General features: G+C 38.7%; 1 protein-coding gene and 1 long non-coding RNA gene across 5 annotated transcripts in view; one reads left to right on the top strand and one right to left on the bottom strand.

The window, feature by feature from the left end:
- NEBL (nebulette) overlaps positions 1-15,107 on the top strand; it is a 395,085-nt gene that overhangs the window by 249,748 nt on the left and 130,230 nt on the right. The window lies entirely within an intron of this gene.
- LOC115936010 (uncharacterized) overlaps positions 14,356-15,107 on the bottom strand; it is a 65,216-nt gene continuing 64,464 nt past the window's right edge. Inside the window, exon 6 of the long non-coding RNA XR_004071585.3 lies at positions 14,356-14,675. This is a non-coding gene — a long non-coding RNA (uncharacterized lncRNA). The remainder of the gene's footprint in view (positions 14,676-15,107) is intronic.

Genomic DNA, 15,107 nt, shown 5'->3' with positions numbered 1-15,107 from the left:
TAAACAGTGACTTTGTCTGTGCAAAAGGAGCCTGGGGGATCTGGGTCTGAGGTATTATTTTATTTCCGGGGCTACACTTTGCATTTTTGTGTACATTACTTTTAATTTTTTTTTAATATGCTAGTTAGTTTTCTAGGATTACTCTTACCTCTAAGAGAGGTGGTATAGAGCAGGGGGTTGGGGGTCTGCAGATGGGGGAGAGGAGACAGGGAAGGGACAGATCATCTCTTTGTCCTTTGTTCTTCCAAGTTACAAACCTCAGGGACCATGTACTCCTCGACTCCTGCAGTTTTTATAGTGCCAGCTGGATTATGGTTAACTAAGCTTTTCTGGGCTGACCTGGAACTGAACGACTGTTTGTAATCTCTTTCTATGGGGGAAACTCTACAGTGTTCCAGAGAGCACACTTAACCAAACTGCCTCCAGCCATTTTCTCTCCCTTTCATGTCTATCACTTTCCTCACCTTCCCTCACCTTATTTTTTTTTTTAAAAAAAGAACTTCGGATTTATTCCAGGAGGCCCTATTCATTCACATTCTCACTCATTTCATCAGAAATGACCAGAGCCCTATATGTAGTTATGTAGTTGGTGCTTAGCTACCTGCTGGGATTTTTTTTTTTTTATACAAGATACTCTCTGTATTGCACTTTCTGTTCCGAGGAGCTTATTTTGGTGAACGAAGTGCAAAGCAAAGGAAAGGTGTAGCCTTTTTTTTTTTTTTTTTTTACTTCATGCCTGATCGAGAGCTATAGGCATTTGATACACATCTGTCAAATCGGTAACTTAAGGTGTGGATACAAAGCAGATAGGTACTGTAAGTTGTCACAGGTGAAACGTTCAGGGTCTCAGAAGACACAGGGCTTCTCAATCCTGGCATTATTGACATCTTGGGCTGTGTATTATACAGGTTTGGAAGCATCCCTGGCCCCTACCCGTGAAATGCCAATAAGAGCCTCTAATCATGACAATTAAAAAGTCTCTAGATATTGCTGAATGTCTCCTGGGAGCAAAATCTCCCTAGCTGACAATCACCAATTTAGAGTGATTTTGGATTTGCTATTCATTGTCCAAGAATTGCTGTATATCGAGAGGAAACTCTTCAAATCCTGGGGACCTAGATGTGGGGCCCAGTAAAGCTCCTGAAAGCTTACATAGTGTCTTTGTGCAGAACTAGAAGACACCCAGATGAATTAGAAAAGGGCTAGATAGGAAATGTAGGCTGGGAATGTGGGCTGGGTTTCATCCTCCAGCTCTCCCCTCCTTTTATTCCTGCTGGGTTCCTAGATATGAGGAGCTCTAAGTCAAGGGTCTGCCTTGTGTTGATAGAGAACAGGTTCTTGGAGCCAGTACTCATGCAAAGGGATGAAGTGCAGGCTTGACAGCTTCAACATTAAATCAGCTGTGCTGTGGTCACTTCCAAATAGCATGTCAAGAAACCATTTCTTTTTTTTTTTTTTTTTTTGAGACGGAGTCTTGCTCTGGAGTGCAGTGGTATGATTTCGGCTCACTGCAATTTCCACCTCCCGGGTTCAAGCGATTCTCCTGACTCAGCCTCCTGAGTAGTTGGGACTACAGGCTTGTGCCACTATGCCCTGCTTATTTTTGTGTATTTTTAATAGAGATGGGATTTCACTGTGTTAGTCAGGATGGTCTTGATCTCCTGACCTCGTGATCCACCCACCTCAGCCTCCCAAAGTGCTGGGATTACAGGCATGAGCCACCGTGCCTGGCCAGAAGATATTTCTTATTAATATGAATACGTGGCCAGGTGTGGTGTTTCATGCCTATGATCCCAGTACTTGGGAGGCTGAGGCAGGCAGATTGCTTGAGCCCAGGGGTTTGAGACCAGCGTGGGCAACATGGCAAAACCTCATCTCTACAAGAAATACAAAAATTATCTTGGTGTGGTGGTGCATGGCTGTGGTCCCAGCTACTTGGGAGGCTGAGGCTGGAGGATCGATTGAGATGGGAGATTAAGGCTGCAGTGAGCCGTGATGGCACCACTGCACTCCAGCCTGGGTGACAGAGCGAGACCCTGTCTCATAAAAGAAAAGAAAAGAAAAAGAAGAAAAAGAAGAACAAGAGAGAGATTGTATTTCTATGAATGCATTCATTTAACAAATATTTATATTCATTTAACAAACATTCTACCAGGTACTGGAAGGAAAAGTGCTTCCCTATACTCCCCTCTGCCTTATCTCTGCCTGAAGTCATCGGTTTCTGTGTGTTTGGTATTATCATTTCATTTTACATTTTTCAGAATCTGTCTAGCACAAAATCTTCTCTTCCCTTTCCCTTTAATTGACTTGGTTTCTGAAGGACCAATTATAATTAAAAGGAAGGGGAGCAACGGAAGGGATGGCTCGAGTGCTCAGAATGTTCCTTAGCTGTGTGTCAGGCTGGGCGAGTGCACACCCATGCTGGGCTGCATTCTGGACAGCCTCCTTGACTCTGCCTATATTTATAAGTTATCCTACATTGCGTTAGCACGTCAGCTGCCAAGGCAGTTTGTAGAATCTCCTTCCCTGGAGGTCTTCAGAAATAGAACAAAATGCCCATCTGTCCATAATGGCTTTGATGCAGTCCTGCTGATTAGAAGGAATAGACTAGATTTTTCTGTCAAGGTTGGTTTCAGTCTTGAGTGCTCTTAAATGGATGAGTTTGCTTTTTGGTGTAGGAGGGAGGGATGTAAAGTGACACTCTATGAATTTATTGGAGTATCACTGTACACATCCCGGATAAATGGAGAATAAAACATATCGTTCTCATGCTTTTAATGTTTCTGAAGCACTTAGTGCATTCAGAGCCTCACAACAGCCATGGGTAGGGGGATGGAGGGAGGGCCTATATTTGGGTCGCTATGATACAGAGAGGAGTCAGTGAGGCACAGAATCATTTAATTCTCAGCCAGAGTCACAGCCTGGCTGATGCAGAGCAGAGTTGCCATTCCAGGCTGCCTGCTCTCCAGCGCATGTGCTTTTCTCTTGACCCTGTTGCTTCTTTGTGTTTGTGGTTTTTGCTCTGTCATACAGTGTCCATACGATTGTTTTGGAGCCATAAAATTTCAGAGCCAAAACAATTTTAGGAGCCTACTTAGGAGACCATTGCTTGCTCTATTTTCCTTTCCAAAAAAGTGCATTTTCACATAAAATTGTAGTGAGGTTTATTACTAACCTTACACAGACACATATATGTTCAGACATATTTATATACATATACTTATTTGGATATGTATATGTTTGTGTATATATGAATGTGAGTGTATGGATGTATGGATGTGGAAATATAGGTATAGCTATGTGTGTGGGGGTGTGCATGTGTGTATACATGTATGTGTGTGTGCATGTACATGTATGTGTGTGTGCATGTACATGTATGTGTGTGCATGTGTTGTGTGTGTGTTGTCACATATTAAGGTGCAGCAGGAAACAAAGTAAACCCACTTATTGGCAAATAAAGAGAGTTTGCAGAGCTGTGGGCATGATTAGGGGAACAAGCAAGGGATAGTGAGGTGCACCGAGATTCAGGAAGTCATGACCACCCTCTGGGCTGAAGCCCATGGAGAACTGGAATTGTGGGAGGGGATGCTGCCAGAGGGAGACTTAGTTGTGAGGATGAGGCTATTGGCAGAGAAAGAACTCCAGAGAAGGGAGGGCGTGAGGAAGAAATACCCTACCTCCGTCTTGCCCTGTCATCTGATCTCCCGTTCCTGCCTCCATTGGCCAAACTCAGTTAGATGGGAACCTGCAAGGAAGCCCAGGAGATGCAGTGCTCAGGTTCAGGGTCTCCTCCTGGGACATGGAACAGGGCAGGGGAGGAAGAATGGAGCTGGGCCGGAGGCAAATGGAGAATACTCAGGTAGGTGCATGTGTGTGTGAATTTGTCCTTATTTTTCGAATTTCACCTTAGAGCTGAAAAATTTGGCATGGATCAGCACTACTCTGTGTTGGCTTCAGAGTTTAAATAAAATATCAGCATTTGTTTCCTGAGTTAGGAAAAGGCATAACTTCACTTTCTGGGTGATTATCTCAGACTATTCACGAATGTAGATTGGAAATATTCTTTCTACTTTTTTGATTCCCTGTTCCTACTGTCATTACTCCAGACATTTTCAGTGCACAGAGCTGGTAAACACATATTTCTTTGAAAGAGAAAAAATATAGTATTTTCAAAATATGAATAGCAACCTGGCTAGAAATAAATGGACCTAATCGTACATCAAATTTAGATTTATAAAATGTGTGTGTATAATTAGTTCCATTTATTTCAGCTTAGTATAATTAGTTCCATTTATTTCAGCTATGTACCATTTGATTTCAAATGGTAGAGTTTGCTTTGTTTTGTATTCTGAGTTATTTATATATTTTTAATTGTATAAAAGTTTCCATGATTTTCCAAAATGATGTTTATTACGAGAGATCTCACTTTTTTCCCCATTTCTTCCTTCCTATTCTGACCTTTACTTGGTAAATATTTTTTTCTTCTTTTTATTAGTTTTTGTTTGTCTTTCCTTTATTTCTTTTGAATACAGAAGTAAATGTGTTCATACAGCATATATTCTTTCGTCTCTTAACCAAATGGTAATGTACAGTACACACACTTTTGTACTTTGCTTTTTCCTCTATTGCTATATCCTGGACTCCTTAGCGGTATGCAGAAATCTGCCTTATACCTTTTGACAGCTCCAGTGTGTCACTGGACTACAATTTCTTTAACTAGTCTCTTGTTGATTGGCATTTGGGTTATTTCCAGTCTTTTGCTATTGCTAGTATTGTAATGAATAGTCTTGTATATTTATCATCTCATATTTGTTACCAGTACCCCTGAGGGTTGGTTGTTATAAGAGTGACTGATGGGTTAAAAAGTAAATGCATATGTCATTTTGCTAGATATTGCCAAATTCTGCTCCACTGGGGTTGAACCAGTTATGTTTCCAACAGTAATATATGACAGTGCCTGTTTTTCCATAGTCCAACAGAATACATTGTTAAACTTTGGAGTTTTTGCTAATTTGAAAGGTACAAAATATCATGTTCTTTTAATTTGTATTTCTCTTATCACCAGTAAGAAGCTTGGGCGTCCTCTCTTACACTAAGGACCATTTGTATCTTTTTTCTGTGAACTATTCATCTTTTGTCCATATTGGGTTGTTGATTTTTTTCTCAATTTTTAGATACTTCTTTTATATTAGGACTCTTAGCCCTTCATGATGCAATTTCCCCCTGCTACCTTGCTTTTGCTTGCAGTGGTGGTTTTCTTTTTCTGTGTACATTTTAGATTATTATTCATTTTTATTTTCATGTAGTCAAACTTATTTTTATGTAGTTGTTATTTTTCTTGTAGGTTCCGGATTTTGAGTTAGGAATGGTTTCCCACTCCCAGGTTGTAAAGCAATTCCCCTATGTTTTGTTCCACGGTTTCATATTCTGCATTTGGATGTCATTTGGAATTTATCTTGGTGTGAGGCATGAGAAATGGATCCAATTATATGCTTTCCCTGTGTTGTTCTAACATTATTTATTAAGGGGTTGTCCTTTTCTCCCTTTTCTTGGATGACCTTTGTCCTGTGGACACGGGTCTATCTCTGGACTGTTTATCTCATTCTATCGGTTAATGTTTCAGGAGCACACAGTTCTAATAATGGAAATTTTCTTTATAAAATGGATTAAAAGTACTTTAAAAGTCACCATGACATGATTCCCATGATTATAGAAACATAAAGTTTGAAATGGTAGAATTTTTAGAGATACCCTATGAATGGGCTACCCTTATTCTTCCAATGTGCACAGAAGGGAAGTGGGGCTTACAGAGGTTGTACAAACCTGTCCAATATCTCCCAATTAGTCAGCAGTGGGACTGGAACCTATGTTCTCAACCAATACATTGCATAATTTTCTAAAAAGTACATAATTTTCTCAGAAATCATGAGAGACTAATCTCCCAGCAAAGACTTAACCATACCTCAGATGCCTTCTCTTGCCACAAAATATTTTTTTTAGTTTTGAATTTTTAGGATAGCACATAATTTAGCTTATTTTTAGTTATCATATTGCATCTTAAGGCATTTGGAAACTTTCTGAAATGAGTAATAGTTATACCAAAGGAAAAAATATTCCAGAATTCTACTACTGACCTCCAGAATTGTGTTACTTGGGTCAATTCCTTCCAGAATTTTCCTATGCATAATGTTTCGCTTTATTATGATCATGTTAAGTGGGAACAATTTTAAGAGAATGACAGTAATATTATGCATTTATTTATTTATTTATTTATTTATTTATTTAATTTATTTTTTTGAGACGGAGTCTCGCTCTGTCACCCAGGCTGGAGTGTGGTGGTGCAATCTCGGCTCACTGCAAGCTCTGCCTCCCGGGTTTACATCATTCTTCTGCCTCAGCCTCCCGAGTAGCTGGGACTATAGGCGCCCGCCACCACTCCTGGATAGTTTTTTTTTGTTTTTAGTAGAGACGGGATTTCACCACCTTCACCAGGATGGTCTCCATCTCCTGACCTTGATCTGCCCGCCTCGGCCTCCCAAAGTGCTGGGATTACAGGCATGAGCCAGCCGTGCCCGGCCCCAATATTATGCATTTATTATGTACTTACTTAAGTACACTGATTCAAATGCTCTAAGTATATTATCCTATTTAATTATCACAAAACTCATCTGAAGATGCAATCCTTATTATTTCACTATTACTGATGAGTAATGATTGGCTCTGAGAAATTAAATAACTTTCCCAAACTCACAGACTCGGTGAACAGTGGAGCTTGGATTCTTTTTTTTGAGACGGAGTCTTGCTCTGTTACCCAGGCTGGAGTGCAGTGGCTCAATCTCAGCTCACTGCAATCTCTGCCTCCTGGGTTCAAGAGATTCTCCTGCCTCAGCCTCCCGAGTAGCTGGGATTACAGGCGCTTGTCACCATGTCCAGCTAATTTTTGTATTTTAGTAGCGACAGTGTTTCAGCATGTTGGCCAGGCTGGTCTTTAACTCCTGACCTCAAGTGATCTGCCCGCCTTGGCCTCCCAAAGTTCTGGGATTACAGGCATGAGTCACCGCACCTGGCCTGGAGCTTGGATTCTAACTCCTGTGTGTTTTCTCCAAAAAATGTATTTCAGCCACTATTTTCATTGTGTCATGCATATATCATTTTGGATCCTGTTATTTTATTAGTATTTTACCAGAAATGTTCATCCTCATTTTCTCAATGATCATATTAAATTTTATTTATAATATCATCTTTCTTTTAACACAATTAAATGACCTAAACCAGATTTTAATAAGAGCAAGTTAAGAATATTTTTTCTTCAGTTAGTATAGAATCTTGGCTTCTCAAAGAAGTATCTTGAAAGTGAAATATAAAATAGAACAATTATGGACAAGGTCACCGTGAGACAGAAACACACATTAATTTTATAGACATGGTTGCTGCTAAGTGTTTTACATGACGTTTAGAGAGCATTCACTTTCCTGTGTTAATTGAACTTGGAAGTTTTGTTTATGTCAAAATTTGCATAAGTTTCTTAATTTTTCCTAGCCCTTCTAAGATCCACATTGTCTCAAAATCCAAGTTAAAAATCAGGTACATGATGCATAGTAATGTGTGGCCAACATGTGAATAGTTCGGACTTTTTGCATACATTGAGAAATAAATAGACATCCCCTGAACGGTCTCAACTTTCAGCCTAATTCAGCAATGCTCCTTCTACCCTTTGCTTCTGTTGTGACGCCAATGGGTATATCAGTGAAAAAGATGAAAAATTCATTGCCATTATGGGTTTGTGCCCCTAGAGAAATAGTTCAGAGGACCCTTGAAGAAAGAAATGAATGGAATGTATCAGGCTAATGTGAAAATACAATATTAGTGATTGTTAGAGGACAGTGTTTTGCCTGTAACATTTTAAGTGTAATTTTGTGTATGTGTGTATGCTGGGAGAGGACAAAATGGTAGACTTTGGACTTACAAGCTGATTTTCAGCTTCATAAAAAGTTAATGTTCTTACCAGCTTTGTGCTAGGCACACATGGACTAATAGGCTAAACCAGGTCTAGTTCCCATAATCAGGAGGGTTATAATTAAATGCACAGAATGTATTTTTTTTCAGTATACAGTCCCTTTCACTAAATAATAGTCTGAGTTCATTCCCCAGGATATTTTATATTTACTATAAATTATATGCACATGCTTTGTAAAGTTTTCTTTTTTGAATGTTGGAACTAAAAAAAGTCAATAAATATTCTAAAAAGTCTAACTTTTTTCCCCATGTCAATACACTACAGGACTTGTATATTCTTTTTCAAATATTCATAATGTGTCACTCTAGTGGTAAAGTATAAAATAGCCTGTTGCCTTGAGGAACTTCAGTTGGGCACGCATTTTATACCTAAGCCAGGTTAGAAGCTTTTAATCAAGAGAATATTTGAAAGTTAAATCAAGCCGGGCACGGTGGCTCACACTTGTAATCCCAGCATTTTGAGAGGCTGAGGTGGGTGGATCATTTGAGGTCAGCAGTTCAAGACCAGCCTGGCCAACATGGTGAAACCTTGTCGCTACTAAAATTACAAAAAAATTAGCCAAGTGGTAGTGGTGCATGCCTGTAATCCCAGCTACTTGGGAGGCTGAGGTAGGAGAGTCTCTTGAGCCTGGGAGGTGGAGGTTGTGGTGAGCCAAGATCGTGCCACTGCACCTGCACTCAAGTCTGGGCAACAGAGTGAGATCCTTTCCCAAGAAACAAAAGAAAACAAAAAATTAAGTCTTTTTCTTCTTCTTCAGAGCTATCTAAGAAATATTTCATAATAGAACTCTAGCTATTTTTATATTTTTAATTATTTAATTTTTAAGCAATAGTTTGCTTCTGTTTCCCTCCTTCCCCACTTTGCAGTTTCTCAGGTATAGTTGTTTTTCAGAGTTGTGTAGGTTAAGGTGTTGGGAACTCCATAACCCATGGTTCTTGCCTGTAGTTCTAAAATTCTCACATTTAGCAGTCTGCACTCATCAAACATCTAGTTAAACTAGATGACTGATTAATCACCTCATGATTCATTGTGTTTTACTTCTCATCTAGGAAATAAAAGATTATTTCTGAAATTAGGGCTGACTTAGTTAATAAGGGTTTATCATAGAAAGACAGTCTGTTATGTCTTACTGTCCTATATAACTAAGTGATAAGGTTATGACAACATTTGGTAATGCAGTTTAACAATTTTGTTTTAAGTAGAATGTTCGTTGACTACCTGGATATAAATGTTTGGTTAGCTTGCAGATCCAATTCAAAAGTTTAAAAATTTCAAAGCCTGCCCTTGTGGAAGTCAGTGTGGTGATTCCTCAGGGATCTAGAACTAGAAATACCATTTGACTCAGCCATCCCATTACTGGGTATATACCCAAAGGACTATCAGTCATGCTGCTATAAAGACACATGCACATGTATGTTTATTGCGGCACTATTCACAGTAGCAAAGACTTGGAAACAACCCAAATGTCCAACAATGATAGACTGGATTAAGAAAATGTGGCACATATACACCATGGAATACTATGCAGCCGTAAAAAATCATGAGTTCATGTCCTTTGTAGGGACATGGATGAAATTGGAAATCATCATTCTCAGTAAACTATCGCAAGAACAAAAAACCAAACACCCCATATTCTCACTCATAGGTGGGAATTGAACAATGAGAACACATGGACACAGGAAGGGGAACATCACACTCTGGGGACTGTTGTGGGGTAGGGGGAGTGGGGAGGGATAGCATTGGGAGATATACCTAATGCTAGATGACGAGTTAGTGGGTGCAGCGCACCAGCATGGCACATGTATACATATGTAACTAACCTGCACAATGTGCACATGTACCCTAAAACTTAAAGTATAATAATAATAATATAAAAAAAATTTCAAAGCCTGGTTCCTTGCATATATAAATGTTTAACAAGTATTTGTTGGTGAAGTGTTATTGCAGTGATGGGTTCATTTATTTTCATTCATTGCATCCTTGGTCTGTACTACGATAAATAACTTTTACTGAGAAAATATATAAAAGCCAGGCATGGTGGCTTACGTCTGTAATCCCAGCACTCTGGGAGGCTGAGGTGGGTGGATCACCTGAGGTCAGGAGTTTGAGACCAGCCTGGCCAATATAGTGAAACCCCATCTCTACAAAAAAAAAAAAAAATCCCAGCCACTTGGGAGGCAGAGGCAGGAGAATTGCATGAGTCAAGATCGTGCCACTGCATTCCGGCCTGGGTGACAGAGTGAGACTCCGCCTCAAAAAACAAAACAAAACAACCCCAGAAAATATATGAAAAATACGTCTTGAGAACCACTACCCTCAATGTATAGTAAATTTGGTATTAAAATTGTCTTAATTATTTGAAATTTCCATTTCTATTGTTTTTACTCTGTCATCAATTTCTGTCTGGATATGCAGTTATCTCTAGCTCAGAATCTGACTAGGTTATCATTAAATTCAAAACCCACAAGAGGACATTATGTTAACAAACCTGGAAAATATAAATGGAGTTTTAAAAGAAATATATAAACTACCAAAATAGACTTGAGGAATTAGAAAACCTGAACAAAGCAATAACCAAGGAAAGCATTGAACAATATTATTAAACAATTCGCTTTATGAAAGGTTCCTGTCCCTGATAAATATTGTATTAGGAATGTTTGCTTCCAAGGAATGACTAAAGGGAAAAGGGATTTATAGGAAGCATAGGGGGTAATCTCATAGAAAACCTTTGCAGTAAGTAAGGCTGGACTTCATGTAAACTGTGAAGTCATTAAAAAGCAAATCTTGTTCACTGTATCTTTTAAGGTTTCTATGGCTCTTGGTCTCTGCTTTTCTCCAAATACAGGTTTTCTTAGCCTGTATATAGTTGAATAATAGCGACCCACCCGAATTTACCCAGCATTTAGCTCCAGCACTTGATGACATCTAATTATCCACAGCTAAATGTCTCTTAGTTGAAACTCGCAAAACACATTCTCATTGGTCACCAAATGACCAGTGTGTTTCCTCTCCTCAAGTGCAGTGTCTGCTTTTGGTCTGATGAGCTGTGGGTGGATAATCAGGGTATGTGATTGATTCATAGTCTGTGCAGAGGAGGTTGAACCTGAGTGTAGTTTGCACTGGTGAATTTATTGACATGTCTGCTATAGCTCTATTGATGAGTCTATCCTATTTTCAAGAATGACCATTTCCAAAATATGTATATTGGTATTGAGCACAAAAAAGGCTAACAGCCTGAAAAAGAAAACTCCAGTTTTTGAACATAAATGGCTCCAGTACATGAGCATAAATATTCATTGTCTCATATATATGATTGTATAAACAAATACTATAAGATCATATTCATTCAACAACCTACCACAGGCAAATAGTATTTAACCCAAGAATGCAGGGTGATTCAATACTGGGAAATCTATTAATATAATAAAATTAATGTGCTATTGATATTGATCGAAAAGTCAAATATACCATCTGATGCTGGAAAAGCAGCTGACAAAATTTAACAATTCCTGATACAATATTTCGTACACTTGGTTTTTGTACTTTTTTGCTATTTCCAGTAAACTGAACATTTTTTCATTTTTATAACCAGACAAAGATGTTTAAAGCCTCTTAATGCAGATAATAAATATTTTTATATTCCAAGTTCCTAATTCACGTAACGATCTCTTAATAAGTACTTTTAATGAAGCATTCCATTAAAGTGGTCTGGTTTTTGAGAATTATTAAGAAACAGAACAGAGTTTTTCTTTGTCCCACAGGAGACCTTGTTTCAGGAGTGTACCTTTTCTGATGTTCAATGTGAAGGATCGGCAGTGCCTTTTAGGAATGAATAATTGCTTTTCTTCAGCAGGTGCCTTTCAAAATTGTTCTCTTCACTTACTCTAGGAATTGCCTGTGGCTCTCTGAACTCTGACTCCCTTCTCTAAGCTGAGTCAATGCTCTAATCATGACCTTTGTGCAGCTCTCACTGATGGCTGGTCCTCCACCTGGATGTTCTATTTCAGACTCAGTATGTTCCTCCTTAAGCCTATTTCACCCTCTGTTCAAAACAATTTACAGCAGTGCATGGTGGCTCATGCCTGTAATATGAGTACTTTGGGAGGCTGAGACAGGAGGATCATTTGAGGCCAGGAGCTTGAAACCAGACTGGTCAACATAGTGAGACCCTGTGTCTACCAAAAACCTTAAAGCCTGGGTAACAGAGAGAGAATGTCTAAAAAAAAAAAAAAAAAAAAAAGAATTGGCATACTATGGCCCCCATGAGGAACAAGTTCAGCATGGCATAGGGAAAGTGAAGGAGTAAAGATTGAAGGAAAGGCAGAATGGAGACAGCTTCAAATGTCAAGCCAACAACTGCGTATATAATTCATTCAGAAATCTCAAGTCACAAAGTTTTAACCAGGGGAGTGACATACAAATCCAATACAGAAAGAGTAATCCAGGTGCAACGTAAGTAGGAAATGCTGAAATGAGAGGAACAAGATATCAGAGGAAGTCTGCAAAATGACCTAGAGGCCGGCAAGAGATAAAGACTTATACTGGATTCATGAAAGTGGTTGATAAAGATTTGAGAGATATTAAAAATGTAAACAGAGCAACAGATAACATGTGAAGAATGAGAAAAGAAAGCTTGTGTTGAGATACTGTAAGTTGTTTTTGTTTGTTTGTTTTTAAAGACAGGGTCTCATTCAGTCACCCAGGCTGGAGTGCAGTGGCACAAGTGCAGTTGAGCGCATTGCAGCCTGAACTCCTAGGCTCAAGTGATCCTCCCACTTCGGCCTCCTGGAGTAGCTAGGACTACAGGCACACACCACCACACCCAGCTAATGCATTTTTATTTCAAACATAGCAATGCCATTGACTTGCTTTTCTTGCAAGCCACATCTGTGAGCATTCCTCTGAGACATGGTAATACAACGGAAACTATAAAACAGAAGCAATATAAGAAATAGTTGTGTTGGTTATCTAGTTTATTTTTAAAAGTAATTTTCATGTTTTTACATTTACATTCATATTTGCAGAAAAACTAAAATAGTGTTAGTGTGAAGAATAAGAAAAGTTATAACCGTAAGAGGGAGAATGTTAATTAAATTGGGAGATAAAGGTGGTGTTTAAGATAATAATTAATTTCCCCATTTGCGATGACACGAAAACTTATTTTTCTTATATTGAGTCAAACTGCCAAGAAATTTCTGCAACAGATTGAATGCTGTGATAAATATCTGCTTTTTAGAGCCTTTGACGGTGTTGTTGCTTGAAAAGCAAGCTTGAACTCCTCATGAGATCATTGTGGAGGTAAATGCTTAAAAGCTTTTCAAAGTCATACTCTTGGCTCTATCAGAATTTAATTTCCCACTGATGATGTTTATATCGATTTTGGAACACATAGTCATGAATACACTAAGGATAGCTACATCACTGATGATTTCCCATGCCTTGGGAATACGTCCCTATTTTACGTACATATAAAATCCACTTACACTTTCTTATTTATATGTACTTGAGTTAAATGCTCTAGTTTTAAAACTAGACTATGAGAATGTCCTTGTAGTTGTTTGAAGACTATGGTTTTATAACAGTTAAAAATATTTTGATGTGTATAGTAATAGGTTTTATAAATGTCCTATACTTTATTGGCCATTCAAGCATACCTGGTTAGTTTCTGAAATGTAATCATAATACAAAGAGAGTTTTAAAATGGGGGTTTCAGCCATTTTCACAGTGTTGAATGCTCACAACGGGTATATACATTTCACTGTGTTGAATGCTCACAACAGGTGTATACATCAACATAGAAGATCTTATTCTAAGTTTGTTCATGCTACCTTTGAACTTCGGTTTGGGGATCCTGATAGAATTTACTTTCCAGAGAGTTTATGAGTGTTTTATGAGATAAGATGTGTAAAGGACTTACTGCAGTGCTTACTCTTTGCTTACTCTTTATATTTTGTTTTTATTTTTTGAGACAGGATCTTGTTTTGTTGCCCAGGCTGGAGTGCAGTGACACAATTACAGCTCACTGCAGCCTCCACCTCCCAGGCTCAAGCAATCCTTCCACTTCAGCCTCCCGAGCAGCTGGAACTACAAGCTCACAACACTACAGCCAGTTAGTTTTTCTATTTTAGAGACAGGGTCTTGCTGTGTTGCCCAGGCTGTTCTTGAACTCCTAGACTCAAGCCATCCTCCCACCCTGACCTCCCAAAGTGCTGGGATTACAGGCATGAACCACCATGCCTGGCCAGTGCCTACTCTTTAGCATAGGTTACTTCTATCCCCCTTTGGCCAAAAAAAAAAAAAAGCAAAAAACACCAAACAAAAAAAGTGGTTTGACAAAAGAATTTGTTAATAGATGAGGTTTTCGTCTTTGAATTCCTTGTACCCTGGTGATTAGTAGATAGGTAGATAAATTTGGTAATCATACAATCTTAGAACTAGGAAGATCGGTCTAATTTTTTACAGTGTAGGGATTTTGAAGGTAGGTCTTTGGACTCCTTCTGTGTTGCATGCTTTCCACTGCCCACCCCAAATGTGGCCCTTCCAGTGCTTGCTCCTTTTCAAACAGTGTCTCTCTGACCATGGTTCATGCAGTGAGGGTTTAGCTGCCTTCACATCTCTTCTGTCCTTAGTCATCCTTGTCTGATCAGTTGTAGTGTTTCTGCCAGGCCAAAAAACAGAATACCGTTCTGCCATCAGTCATTGTGGACTACAACCTCATGACATCTGATGCATGTGTTTTAGCTTTCCAGTATAACATAAGGAACTTAAGTGGAAGCTACATGATTAAATAGCTCATGAGTTAGTTATAATCTTTGTCAAATCATGGCAGATAAATACTATAAACAATTGTCAGAGCCATGATAACATATATAAAAGAAATACTGCTTTTGTATGAACCTTGAGCTGAAAATGACAATTTTGCTTAATTATATAGATAATTTTAAAAAAAGTATGTCCTCAATTCATTTCTTCTAAATCTATCCATCTGAAAAGCACAGAGAAGCTGCTTTAAGACTTTCCATGACAAACTGCCCCAAAAATTCAACTTTTTAAAGTAGAGTCCTACCCTGAGAATCTTTTTTATGTCAAA

This window comes from Gorilla gorilla, chromosome 8 (genome assembly GCF_029281585.2).
Source record: "Gorilla gorilla gorilla isolate KB3781 chromosome 8, NHGRI_mGorGor1-v2.1_pri, whole genome shotgun sequence".
Lineage (NCBI taxonomy): Eukaryota > Metazoa > Chordata > Mammalia > Primates > Hominidae > Gorilla > Gorilla gorilla.
Note: the sequence above shows the minus strand (reverse complement) of the source record. Positions and strands in the feature narration are given on the sequence as shown.